Raw genomic sequence first — 14,731 nt, forward strand, 5'->3', positions numbered from 1 at the left:
TGACCATCTCAAGCCAAGTCTAAAAATGTCTGGCTACTCAGACACATCAGGAGGCACATAGAGATAAACATCTTCATACCATTCCAAAGAGACAATCAGAAAGCCAAGAAGGACACAAAAAGACCAAAACACTTCTTTACCAGCAATCAACACCCAGATGAGCAGAGATTAACATCAAGATTAACATCAGACCAATAATCAAGAAGCAAACAATACCCAAATCAAGGAACTATTAACTCAGACAAACAGGCTAACAATAGAAAACAGCCCAATCAAGGAACCATCAACACTGACAAGGCAAGTCACTACCATATACCAGTATTGAGAGCAAGCCCATTGCCTACTAGCACTAATGATGTTACCTAGGCTGATAATGAAAACCAAACAAGAAAACATCCAAGCTCAGAAAGCACCAAGAACCCCACAGGGGGGGGGGTGTCAGACTATTAATCTCAGTGAAACTTAAGTTAAGAGCAAGTAAAATGCCATGCTATTTCTTTATCTCTCAGTCTGTTTACCTGTCATCTTTCTCCTAGTGCTATAGAACCATTACCTGTCCTACCCATACTTGCTGCCATAGATAAAAGAAGAATGTCAGCAAGAAGACAGATAAAAAATACTGTTTCCAGTCTCTTGCAGTATGCAAGTGTTTAAAGTTCATAGAGGAAGACGTGGCTTGCCCTGATCTATACAGTGTACAGAACTACAAGAAACGAATAGGTGTACTAGTGGAAAAGGCAGAATTGGGCATTGGATATAGGGCTGGGCAGTCTTACCTTGCTAACCAATGAGTATACATTTTGTGGTCCAACATCAGGAATAAGGAGGAACACTGACAGCTTGGCAGGCAGGGGCAAGGAAGTATCATGTATCTGCATGCCAGGCTTTCTGAGGAGCCAATATCATGCATACAGCAGAGTGCTTGGGTTGAAGGTTAGCTGGAGAGAGACAGGTGTCAGGAGCATCCTATGAGACAAAGAAACAGGGATGTCATTACTAGGAAGGAGTGTAATGGGACATGTGTTTCCATGAAAGCCAAGAGGGAGATGTAAATAAGGTTGAGCAATCTGAGATCATAAAGCATAGAATAGTCATGGAATGCTGAGGAATAAACCAGAGTCAGACTCAGGAATAAGGCAAGACCAGGAGCAGAATAGGTCAGAGACAAAGCATGAGGCCATATGCCTCAATTGTTTCCAGTCTGTTAGGTCTGAATGGAGCTTGCCATTTATTTGTGAGGCACACTCTTCCTGAATAGGATGGGCGCATTTACTGAAGAGAGAGAATGGCAGTCCTGTTGCAGATTTTTGCTTTTTCCCTGATGAAGAGCCTTAATTCAAGCTCAGTAAGCACATACAAATAACAACTGAGGTCAGTTGCTCCTAAGCTTCTAAGTTCAATACATAGTCATAATACATAGGAAGATGTTTGGCCTTCTTGGTGTCCAAGACATCATGAAACTTAGTAGGCATGACCGTGGATATATCCTCGCTTTCAGACATGAATGGACCACATTCTCTATTGAATGATTAGTTCACAGTATCATTTAATAGAGAAGACTAATGTACCCTTAGGCCAAGAGATCAGAAAGTTAAGAAGTGTAATGGAATAAGGGGATGGCCTTGAGGAACAGGAGGAAGAATTTATATCATGACAATGGTTGCATAAAAGAAACCTGAGTCCGAGGCAGAATCGTAACCAGAGAAAATGTCTCCGACAAGACCATCCCTCGTTCTCACAAAGATAAAGGGAGAGAGCTGAACCATTCCAGACTAAGTCACAAGCAATTAATTTGAACAGGGAGGCATGCTGCACTTCCTACAACATCGTCAGCATTTTCTATTATTTGCATCCGCTTTGGTGAATTTGATGGAATCCTGATGGAAACTTTGTGTACAATCTTCCCATCACTATCAAAAATCATTCCAAAACAACTATAGATTATCTTTTCTCATTTGCTGCTTACTTCCATTGCCTACCAAATGCCAGGCAAATTTCCTCAAAGTCAAGCTATACAATGATATACGCAATGGTGGTATTCAGCCAGTTCGCACCACTTCGGCAGAACCGGTAGCTAATTTTTTTGTTGCCCAGACCCAGAATGGACATCCGCAAGCGGCATCCACACAGAGAACCAATTGTTCACATATTTGAATCCCACCACTGGATATATCCATTACTCAAATGTTAAGAAAGATATCAGTAACCCCACTTTTTATGACTTCTTCTATAACAGGCTACCATCAGAGTTAGTGTCTTATCCATTATTCAGTGCTACCTCTGCAGACTGCCTTGTGTCACAGACCTCCTGAAGGTAAAACAGTTTCTCCTTGCTCTATAGCTGCTGATATTTATTCCTGGCACAGCATTTGAAATTAAGTGTCTGCCACGTAGCAATCTATGTCATTAATTTGCTTCTCCATTGTATCGTTTCAGATCCAACCTCCAGAATTGCTAGATAATTGCCTGGATCCTCAAACTTTGATGAAAGTCCAGAACTTGCATCCAGGAAATACCTTGCAACAGGTCCCTGGAAGCTCTAATGCCGTAGTAGTGAACCTATGGCACGGGTGCCAGAGGCGGCACACAGAGCCCTCTCTGTGGGCATGCACACTGTCGTCCCAGTCCTAAGCCTTCAGCTGGGTTTTATAAAACCTTTCCGCTTTAGGCCTCCGCCGGCATGTGTAAAAAAAAAAGGTTCAATCAATCAATCAATTTCAATTTCTCGCGGGGAAAAAAAGATCTTGCAGAGTTGTAATTGAGTGATTGAACTTCTTAGTCCCACCCAGTCTGCTGTTACCACTGCAGCCACACCCACCCAATGGGCCACGCCCACCCAGCACCCGATGATACATAAGTGGGTTTTGGGTTGCAGTTTGGGCACTCGGTCTCTAAAAGGTTCGGCATCACTGCTCTAATGTTTTGCTTTGTTTAATGGGAGTAAAAAAAATTAGAGACTTTTCTCATATGGATATATTATGCAAACCTAAATGAGCAAGGCCTATTTTTCCTCCATAACCATAGCCCCATCAACATCACAAATTTGGCCATTTTCAAAGAGACATGCAACACTGCCACCATTTAGATTCACTTCTTTTTAATGTCATTTCCAGGTTTCCATTAGTTCATAATTGTGTCCTTAGACTGAGAGCTTATATATTTCAGGCTATATATAATTATACACAGTACATAATAGAACTATACTGTATATACTGTATATTAGATAACACTGATATCTTTCACATCTCTAAAATAGATTTTACATCTACCCAGAAAAGTAAAAAAGAAGTAATATTCAAGGATAATCTCTGGATGTGAAAGTTCTAAAATGTGCTAGATTAAGATTTATTGTCTTCTGCCATCTAAAGTACGGTAAGTATAGGAGATACCACTTGTACCAGCTCAGAGTATAAATACAAAGTCTGAATGCAATTTGAGGAAGATCCAATACTATATACATCCTATCACTACTTGCTATGCTTAAATCATCACAAAGAGAAAGCCAAATAGAAGGGTATAACTGGTTTAGGAATTGGGATTTTGCAGGAATATATTAACTAAGCCTATTTTGGCTGATGAGCTATTAATCAAAGAAAATTCTTGAAGATCAGGTGGCTAAAATACTGCTTCCTGACAGCTAAAGCAGTGGTTATTATTTTTGAGCAACTAACTTTGAATTAAAAGACAGGCATGTCTTTGTCTATTTTTGTCATGAAAAAGTAGAAGTTATCAGTGACAAAAAGATAAGGACTGCCTTTCTTTAAAGAAGAATTGTCAGCTGCAGATGAACTATGAAATGGCCCATCACTCTTTATGGTAAACGTATTGCAATTAAAAGAGGAGGAGTGAACTTCTCAAAGAGCAATTTTATTCTTTTTCAATCAACTCATATACTGTCAAATTTATTGTGTGATCTTGGAAAAAATGGTGTGGTTTCTAAGTCTAAATGCTGACAAAAGAACTCCATTAACTTTTGAAGATGCAACAATCCCCTGATGCTTTTCAAGTTGAAAAATATTTTCTAGCAGTTTTTCAGATATTCCCTAGATGTGTGTTCCATGATGAAAACACCAGTTCACTGCTAGTATGAAATGGCTCAACAGGGGCTGGTTAGCTAATTATAAAGAAGTCCTCACTCAGATAACAGCACAGAGCCAGGGACTTTGAAGATGGATAAAGTGGAATGCCTCCGAGAGACTCTCACTTCACTTGTCTCAGAATGTTCAAGACATATATAGAGCACTTTGCTAGATACCGATCTCATAGTCATTTAAGGAAGATTTCTTCAACAACTTGCTACAAAGAGCCAGACGAAGATTCTGCATAGATTTGATGAGCAGTCACTAAAACATGGGACTGCTGATCCTCTTCAAATATTCTGCATTCAGCAACCCAAAAACCAATGTCAGAAGATACAAATTCTCATTGGGAAGACAGAAAGAGCTGCTTACAATCTGTGATTTCCAAAAGGTTTAAAAGATTACTCTAAGCCAGGGGTGTCAAACTCGCAACGTCACGTGATGTGTCTCAACGTATCGCAACTTTTTTTGCCATTGCCGGCAATGGGGTGGGCACAGTTTTGCTATGATGCATCCAGCCTGCGGGCCAGCAGTTTGACATCCCTGCTCTAAGCCAAAGCAGATACTTGAATCTTTAAAAAAATGCTAATTATTTTTAATGAACATGAAAAAGAAAGAACATCTTCCACAAGAAATGAGTATTCCTTGGAAATAAGAAGCTCTGGCAAGCAACTATTCCACTACATAGGAAGAAGGCAGTTGTCAAAATATAGCTGAGATGAGCACTCGTTACACGAACTCTTGCCCCACCCATATATGTTACATCTGCTATCTTTTCATCACCTGATCAGACAACTCTGCCAAATATGTTGATCGCTAATTCCGACATAGCAGTTGTAGTTTTACCCATTCAGTTGTGTCCGACTCTTGGTGACTTCATAGGCATGTACTGTTCTGTCAAGGACAGCTTCTTTCAGTTGTTGGATGCTCATCTTTGCATCATCTATGATGGCATCAAGCCAGCGAGTTCTTTGCTTACCTCTTCTTCTTGATCCACTAACCAATCCTAACATTATTGACTTCTCAATGAATTTGCATGCAATTCCCAGATCAAGGGAAAGCTAAAACATGACATTGGGGACAGTAAACAATTCCATGATACTGACCATGCCACTATTTGTGCATCCTTAAGGAGAGGAGCCCAAATGCAGCCATAAGTGAAAACCTTTCTCCTCTTCTACTGTAAATGTGATTGAAAGACCTCGCTGATATGCTGGAACTCATTTTCTGTCCTATTATTGCAGTTCTCTATTATTCAAGCAGGCCTGAAGAAAAAGCTTCAAGTTCTTTCCTTCTGTCATAAAAAATAAAATATGTAGCCAAAGATTATATCAAAACTAAACTAACTAGATAGACCTACACATTCTAACAAAATGTCCTTTGAGTAAGGAATGGCAAACTAGCATGTCTCTAAATGAGTGGAAACTATAACTGTTGCAAAGACTGAAGAACTGGTGAGTATCCTGGTCTTACAGAAAGCTCCCCAGAGAAGGAGAGGAGGGGAGATTACCCATATGTGCTCTGGATGGCTGCTCCTCATGAGGAGCTCACAGAACAGCAGTCTTCTGCAGGTTTGAGTGTCAAGAGACAAAGGAAAATCATCATGCTCTTTTTGACTGGATCCCTGGCCTATCGAGTAGCCCTGGGTGGTTATACGTCAGTCTGAGAAGAAGACTTGGAAATTATCTTCAGCTCTGCAAATTCTCAAGACAATTTTTCATGGTCTTGGATTTTGCTTCAACAGTGAACGCCAGATGTAGATTTTAAAAAATTGAATAGAAAAGTTACCCTTTCATAGCAAAAGGCTATAGAAAAAATCTTTATACTTACATATGGTTTCAATGTTGCTTCTACTGTGTATCAAACAGCTTTCTCTTATCCAAGCTAAATGTTTTACCCTAGAGGTTTTTCAAAGAAAATTCAGCAAATGCACAGATCAGAGCAGATTTGTCCATGTGAAGTCAAGGAATAGAATCCATGTGGTACTGCCCCTTTTACATGGATTACATGCTAATCTAATAATAGCTATTTTAACCAGATGTAAATCAAAGTAAAGAATGAGCACGCAGCTTCTGTGCTACTAGATCATTCTTTAGTTATTACAGTGAAGGTTACTTAATTTTGTTCTTGTGCCATTTCAATATGTGGTTAAATGTTAGATAAATTTTAATACTTTAAACTTGATTCCTTGGGGTTATTGGAATATTATGAGGGTGATTTTTAAGCTCAGTCAAGCTGAACTTTTATCTTGTGTAACTTATGACTGTCATTAAATAACAGGAAACAAGTCCTCAGAGGGGAGCTGAGTGGAGTTTTCTTTCACTCTAGATACTTCTCTAACTTCCATTTAATGTTGAATTTCTATGGCTGCTAACAAATAGCTTCAACATTGCTAACAGCTCCAAACCTATCTATCTGCTTAAAAGATAAGCTTTCAAACATTGAAATAGCCAATCTAGATATACCAGTGGACATTCCTCAGAGGACAATGTTTCATGGAATAAGGCCTAGTGCATTTGAAGGCTGCTATACAAAATTTCTCTCTCTCAGAAAGCATATATTTTTGAACACTGATAGGCAATTTCAAGAAACAGAGGGCTAAATTCTTTTGAATTTAAATTGCCAAATGATCATCATAATAGTCAACTATGATATAACACATCATCAGAAAGTCTGGAGATAACAATCCACCAGATTTGGAGTTTAAAGTAATCATTGTTTTAAACAACAGGTTTTCTACTTTAATTGAAACCGTGATTGTTTTGTGTTCTTGTAGAATTCTGATATTAATAGCTATAATATATCTCTAAGGAGCAAAGATATAATTTGAGTCCTGAATACCCGCTAGATATCCATAATACCTACATGCTGGTATCTATATAGAATTGAAATAGAAACAATAGAAATATTGTAGAGAGTAGAATGATGTATAATGTAGTATAGTGTAGTGTAGTGCAATGTAATGTAATATAATATAATAATATAATATATAACATTTCAAAAAAAGAATAAAAATAAAAAGTAACAGAAAAAAGAAGAAAAAATGAAGAATCTAATAAAGAAAAAGAAAAAATATACAAAAGAATGACTTTCAATCTTCATCACTATAAGTATTAACAAATTTAATAAATCTTCATCACCTATAGAGTTATAAACAGATAAGTCTTCATCTCATATCCCATCCTTTATCTATAAACAAATCCATAAAACATTAACTTTTGAATCCTGATATCAGCAAAAAGTTCATAAAGGATTGCTAGAACTTTGCAAAAACAAAAAAGTCTTTTAACCCATATAAAATAAACCAACTCTGTATTTTTTTTCCTTTTACTTACCTTTTGAATATGTTGTTGTTCGTCTATCGATTTTCGATGAAGACCTTGACATCTTGTGGATTGTGGGCCATCAACGGTGTGTCCGTAGATGGCTGATTAGACCGATGTTAGCACGGAATGTTCTGCCACATACTGAACAGAGAAATGTGGACACTGTTGCTTCAGCATTTGCAGCTCTGGCTTTACGGAGTGCTCGCTTCTCTTGTGCCAAGATTGTCCTCCTGNCCGGATCCTCAGAATTCTACGAAGGCAAGTCATGTGGAAGTAATTCAGTTGCCTAACGTGCCTCCTGTACACTGTCCAGGTCTCACTAGCATACATCAGGATAGTTAGCACTGCTGCCTGGTAAACTTTAAGCTTAGTAGCAAGGCTTATTCCACGGCGGTCCCACACGTTAGTTCGCAGTCTGCCAAATGCAGAACTTACCTTTTGAATATAGTCCATCCATAGAGATCATTATTGATAGTATCATAGTTACTAATTTCTGACTCCATTCTTCAAAGATCTCCTTTAATGTTTTCGATGTTATAATACTTTATGTCATTTTGTAAGTCACAATATTAACTGACATCAAGAACAGGCTTTTTTCCCTTTTCTGCTTAGGGTTAGGTTTAGTTCACGCTAGTGTCCAATTTTTAAATTATAAAATAAGTCATCTTTGTTAAGATTTACAATAGCAAGGATAAGTCTGTTTCCCAGACTAATTATTAGCTAATAATTTTTATAGTTAATTCAAAAATCTTATAGTATAAGTCAGCATTCCAAACTTATCTGGATTCTTAATTCATTTATAATTGCCTTATATCAAAACCTTATTTAGCTTTTTTTCTATTTATTTCAAATACTTTGAATTCTTAAGCTAATGATTAATTTGTTTTTTGTTGGCACACTTCAGCATCTTAAACTGAGGTACAGGTACATAAGAATGCTAACAGATTAATATACCAATATATAGTCGGTTTTGGTTAATTGTAAACTTGGCATAATCCTACCTACTTTCTCATACTGTGCAGTCACCAGTACTGGACTGTAATATTAAATTGCTCAAAAGCTAGACTTTATGGTTGGGATTCACCCAGTGGTGGGATTCAGCCAGTTCGCACCACTTCGGCAGAACCGGTAGCTAATTTTTTGTTGCCCAGGCCCAGAATGGACTTCTGGAAGCGGCATCCATACAGAGAACCGGTTGTTCACATATTTGAATCCCACCACTGGATTCACCCAATTCAATTCTTTGAGCAAGTTCTATAGATTGATAATGTCTGCTAAAAGGAAGCTTTCAAAGCACAGCTCTTTCTCTCAGAGAGGTGCAATTGGGAGACAAATACCTACATCCTACAACAAACAGCAGTTTGTTCCTTTATTGGACTTTTATCCATACTTCTCTCAAGTACTTTCATGTGACACACATAGCATTTCTTTTTTCCTTTTTTCCCCCCACACAGCAAAGAAGAAAGCAAAGGCTGCAAGAAAGTGGCCAACACAAAGAGTTTCCATAACAGTTTCCAAGGATTCAGATAGCTCAGTCTGATTATACTAGCCCTAATACCAATACTTGGGCAACACGGTGGCTCAACAATTAAGATGCTGGGTTTGTCTAATGGAAAGCCAGCATCCCAGGTTTGAGACTCCACATGATGAGGAGAGCTCCTGCCCTCACCCCAGCTACTGCCAACCTAGCAGTTCGAAAGCATGCAAATGTGGCATACATACCTGGGAAGGTAACAGTCCTCTGGGACGTTATGCTGGCCACATGACTGTGGAAATTTATTTGGACAGTGCTGGCTCAATGACCTTGAAACGGAGATGAGCACCGTCCCCTAGAGTCGGCAACAACTAGCAGTGTAAAATCCGCAGGTACTCCTAATACCCCTCCTTAACCATTCCACTGCACTTACCTAAGGTCTATTATGCAAAGCAATCTTTGATTCAATAACATAGCCATCTTCTTCCTCCATATTCAGTGGTGATTATGCTGCTGATCCTTTGGGTGCAGCATCTGCAATGTTCTTGAAGGATGCCCATTGATTTTGTGTCTGGCATCTGCTTGGACTCTCTTTACAAATTGCCTAATTTGGCACTTCTTCTTGCATATTTTCTTGGGGTATAACATGATGCAAATGTTTAGTACAGCATTTCTCCCACAGCTTCTGGCAAAGGAAGGAGGAGTAGGAGAAATGGACAAAGAATTTATCCTTAAGTTACCTTGAAGATCTAGGTGCAGCAAAATCACCTTTAGTTCTTTTGACTAGGAGAAGATGCCAGAAATATGATCAGGGATAGGCTGTATTATGAGGCCCCTTGAAAAGTTCTACAACAGTAGTTCCCTATTGTGCTCATGACTATATTTCTTCTTCTGCCATAAAACAGACATTTTTGAGCCCCCGCTTTCCAGATCTGCCTATTAAAGGTGGGTGAGCAGAAAATCCCTTCCTCTCAGAATATCTGTTCTCCGAGGGCACAGAAGAAAACCATTTTGGGAGTAAATGTCTTCTTCTGGAGTAGCTTTCCCAAAGAGTTGAGAGAAGTCCCTTCCCTCATGATCTTCTGGAAACTTGTTAAAACCTGGTTGTTCTGGAAGGCTGTTCTGAAAAGGGTTAGCAGAGCATTGTCATTGCAGCACTTGATTGTACTGTTTAGCATATTGTACACTATGCATACACTATGTATTTAATTTGATTGGAATGGTATAGAAGATTAGTCCATTCATAAATACAGAGACAGACAGACAGAATTAGGAAGATAGCCGAAGGTCAGGGAAAATATTTCAATCAAATGCTTTCCCATTTCTGCCGAGAATATGACATGGGTGATACTTCTCAGTATCACATCCCCAAATTATAATGTCCAAGGAACTTATAATACTTATACAAAAAGATATGAAATAGTTCCCAGATGCTTGCTTGGCAAAATTTAAAGGATTATATTAATTTCTAAAACCCTAAATAGTGAAAAGCCTGAATATAATGGAATATATCTCCCATTGCTAACCTGTCTAGGTATTAAAATATACAAACTGGTTCTTCTGAAGATGCTCCTGCAATTCCAGGCTGCAAAAGCATCAAGATACCTTGAGGACCATCTACTCTATTCTCCTGAATAGATCAAGGGGATCCTCTTTATCATGTTGGTGGTGTCTCGGTTCCATGAGGTAAATGGAGCTGAAGCCAGAAAGCTCTGCTTTTCCATTGTCATACCTACACTCCGGGACAGCCTCTCTTTTGAAACTAGACTAGCCCCCTAGTAATGATTTTCTGGTCAACAGAGACAATCAAACAGGGTCTTGGAGAAACAATCTACCTTGCATTGTTATAACATAATGTTATTTATTAGTTATAGATATTTCTTTTGTATTTTTATGTATTATGCCTTTTTATGCTGAGGGTATATGCTTTTTTTCCAAGATGTAATATAACATAACATCATAACAGAGTTGGAAGAGACCTTGGAGGTCTACTAGTCCAACCCCCTGCTTAGGCAGGAAATCCTATACCATTTCAGACAAATGGTTGTCCAATCTCTTCTTAAAAACCTACTGTGTTGGAGAATTGACAACCTTTGGAAGCAAGTCATCCCAGTGATTAATTGTTCTGTCAGGAAATTTTTCCTTAGATCTAAGTTTCTTCTCTCCTTGATTAATTTCCATCCATTCCTTCTTGTCCTGCCTTCAGGTGCTTTGGAGAATAAGTTGACCCTCTCCTCTTTGTGGCAACCCCTTAGATATTGGAACACTGCTATCATATAAAAAAAAAACCCAGTCTGTCTTGTAAGCTACAGTGAGTCAGGTGGGAATATGGGGCATACAGATTGATTGGTTGATTGATATTATTATTGCTACAGCTTTTATTCTAGCCCAAAGAAGAGGGATTTCTGCTGCATCACTCTATAACTGTGGACTGTCCTCCTTCAGAAGTTATCCAAGCATTTATGCCCAACTTTCTCTGTCTGTGCAACCAAGAAGCTTTCCTTCAACAGTTTTTCAGGTGTTAATGAACTTTGATATAGATTTTAATCCATGTCTTTAAATGCTCTCTGTTTGTATGCTAATTGCTGTGAATTAAATTGAATTTAGATGAACTGTACTAAATAGTTGGAGATAAAATAATTGGACTTGAGAGGTAGGATATAAATCTAGGAAATTGATAAATCATCACATTTCTTGGAAGAATAATTTCCCTAAATGGCTTATAAGGTATAGACAAAGTACTGTTTTGCTTGATAGGTATTTAATTGAAACTGCAGAAGTTAGCTTGCTTGCTTTCATTAACTCCCTGCAACTAAAGTGCCCATGATGAAGCAGACTTTCTAGAAGGATTTGCTTTGCATTATATTTGTTGTTTGACAGATGATCTTTCAGTTTGTGCTTTGAAACTTGTATGTGAACTGGCTGTCTCCATTCCAAATTCCCTGCTTCAGGGGTGGCTTTGGATTTAATGCTTTTTTTTACTGTTTTATGTTATAGTCTGATTTTATATTGTCCTGTGAGCAGCCCAGAAAACTATTATTAGGAAAGGGATGGCTTTCTAAATATAGATGCAAATCAACCAATAGCACAAATCAGTGCTGGGGGGGGAGGTCAAACCCTGCAGGCAGAATGCTCTTTTGTTTTACTTTGTACCTCACATTGCTTAAGATTCTCAGTCATTCCATTGAAACTGGGAGCTCTTTTTCTTCTGATACTTACAACAATAGAAAAGCATCAGATCTGCTGCTCTCATCTGAGAAAAGCCTTAGTTGCTGAGTTTCTACCTGTCATGTAGACAGAACGATCAACCTGCAAATGGGGAAAGGAGGGGCTCTTTAGATTCTGTTCATCATGTTACTTAAAATGTCACAACAAAGAGGCTGATGGAGCTGGCAAATCCTCCATGGGCTGTTTTCCACAACCTCAGACTTTCCCTGGTAAGCTTTCCAGCAGGATTAAGTGATGTACAGCCATGCAAGCTGGCGTTTGCATTTCAGGGAGATGAAAAGAACATTAAACACAATCCAACTGGCAGCAATCAACAGGCCCTTCAAAAACAAATTCTTGGTCTTTCCCAGAAATACACAATGAGCACAGTGATCATAGTATGGTATTGAAATACTGCCTGGTATGTGCCACTATAGCTTGCTATCTATTCCCCTTAGCTTTCTTCCCCACAAGCAGTTTCTTACCCAAACATTTATGAGGAACTAGATGACCAAGACGGGGCCCTGGAACAAGCTTGTCGTTCCACCCAATGCACCTGAAATGGGGCTTTTTCCATCGCACAGGTAGGACATCCCACTGTAGTTCAGCAATGAAGGAAAGGTAGTGCAATGGTATGTTGGAATGACCTTGGTGTATCTTGAGAGACAGAAAAAAGAGCTACAGACTGAACAACTGCCATGTAAAAGATGTCTCAGTTCACATAAGGATGTCATTGTTGTTAGACTGATATTAGTCCTTCCAGATAGTCCAGTCAAGAAACATGGTCATTTCTTTATTGTAAGGTTACTTTAACAGACTCTTGCAAGACTGAAAGTATTTATCTCCTCCTTTCCTTTTACTCTCCAGAAAACTAGGGAGTGAAGTGCTTCCCTCTCCCCTTCTATCTATCTGCCTATCCTTTTGTCTGGGATAATGAAATATGGATACCAGAGCTCATTATGACTTGGGTGTTAGACATTAATTCTGCTTCTCTTTACCTAAAGGTCAAAAATTGTCTCCATGTCAGCTCTCCCAAGTAAAACAGACAGGAAACATGACTAAATGAACTAATTCTACTTTATTGTAAGAATACATTAACAGAATCTTGCAAATCTCAAAGTACAAACTTCCCAATACCACTTTTAACTATCTGATCCATTCCAGTGAGTCCATCCTAAGTTTCTTCCTTTTGTAAAGCCGCTGGGGGCTCCTGCCTCTCTTGTCTGATTATTTCCTAGGCAGCATCTCTTCCCCTCATTCCCCAAGGTCATCCACACTTTCTCTTATAATGCTTGACCTCACTGGAGGCTTTAGTCTACTCCCAGCATAGATAAATACTGGGGAGAGAGCTGCCAATGGACCAGATGTTATTTGCTTCTTCTACAGGGAATTATATCAACCTATCAACTAAAGATTCACTCCTTAGATTTGTCTGAGCAACTATTTTAACCAGCAGCCTCAGAAGGGCATCAGCAGAGATTCTAACTGGAGAATGAATTTATGAAAGAGTGAGAACTTTAAGCAAGGGCCTCAGAATTTGGCCCAAACTGCTTCTGGTGCAAAGATATCATTATAGACCCAGCATTGTGGACTATATATTGTTTTGGCTTTGAAAACTGAAATTGCTATAGGCACATAATTGTTTCCTTTACAGCTTGTGGTTCTTGCATTAGAAGCTTTTATGCCTGGAGTGTTAGGCTGGAAGACTGAAGTTTCCAGGAGAGAGAAGACTGATAAGAGATATCTGGGTATTTATAGGCTTTTGCTCAGTTTGGACGTTTTGATTGTTCAGATATGAGATACTGTAGGTTGGTACACCACTTAGCAAATACCATCATCCTCATTTGGCAAGGTTACTTTCCAGCATTTGGGTCTGGCAATAAATGCTAGCATGTGAAGGCTTTGTCACAACCCCACAAAGGACACACAAAGGACAACAGCAGCAGCAACAACAACACACTAAATAGGAACATTGGGTTTGAGCTAGAAATTTGGCTCTAACAACACCCCTGAATCAAGACTATGAAGTACCTAATCACTAGGGAAGTGACTAAATTCTTTGCCACAACAGTGAAATGCATGTTTGATTACCAGATGGAGAAGCGATTATCATTCTCTCTAACTAAGCTTTGTTTCTGTGCCTACTTAATAGGAAACCAGCTTCACTGAACATAATGGGGCCAATTTCTGAATGAGCATGCATAGGGTTATGCTGCTAATCCACCATAGCAGAGATGACAATCATCACACCATTTGCAATATGTTTCAGAAAGAGCTCTAGAAAGAAATAGAATTTCCATCAAAAGAATCGCTAGTCCAAAACCTGCATTTGGACCTCCAAATCAATTTCACAACATGACTAAAACACACTCACGTACATACCCAAATTATCAATCTGGAAAGATTGCAGCAGTACTGCCTGAGCCTAAGCCTTGAACTCAATTCAATTATACTCGGTGTCAGGAAAGACATTCCATTAGTATGAATATGGAAGAGAATGAGTGGGAAACTCTTCTGTTGAGTTGTGATCAAGACAAAGCAAACAGCACTGATCATTTTGAGAGTTGTCCATGGGAGATGAAGCCATATTTCCCTTTGCTGATATTTGATAAAATTTGCTGCAGCCAATATAACATGATATCCTC

Source organism: Protobothrops mucrosquamatus, unplaced genomic scaffold (assembly GCF_001527695.2).
Source record: "Protobothrops mucrosquamatus isolate PMUCROS unplaced genomic scaffold, P.Mucros_1.0 scaffold2050, whole genome shotgun sequence".
In the NCBI taxonomy this organism is placed as follows: Eukaryota; Metazoa; Chordata; class Lepidosauria; order Squamata; family Viperidae; genus Protobothrops; species Protobothrops mucrosquamatus.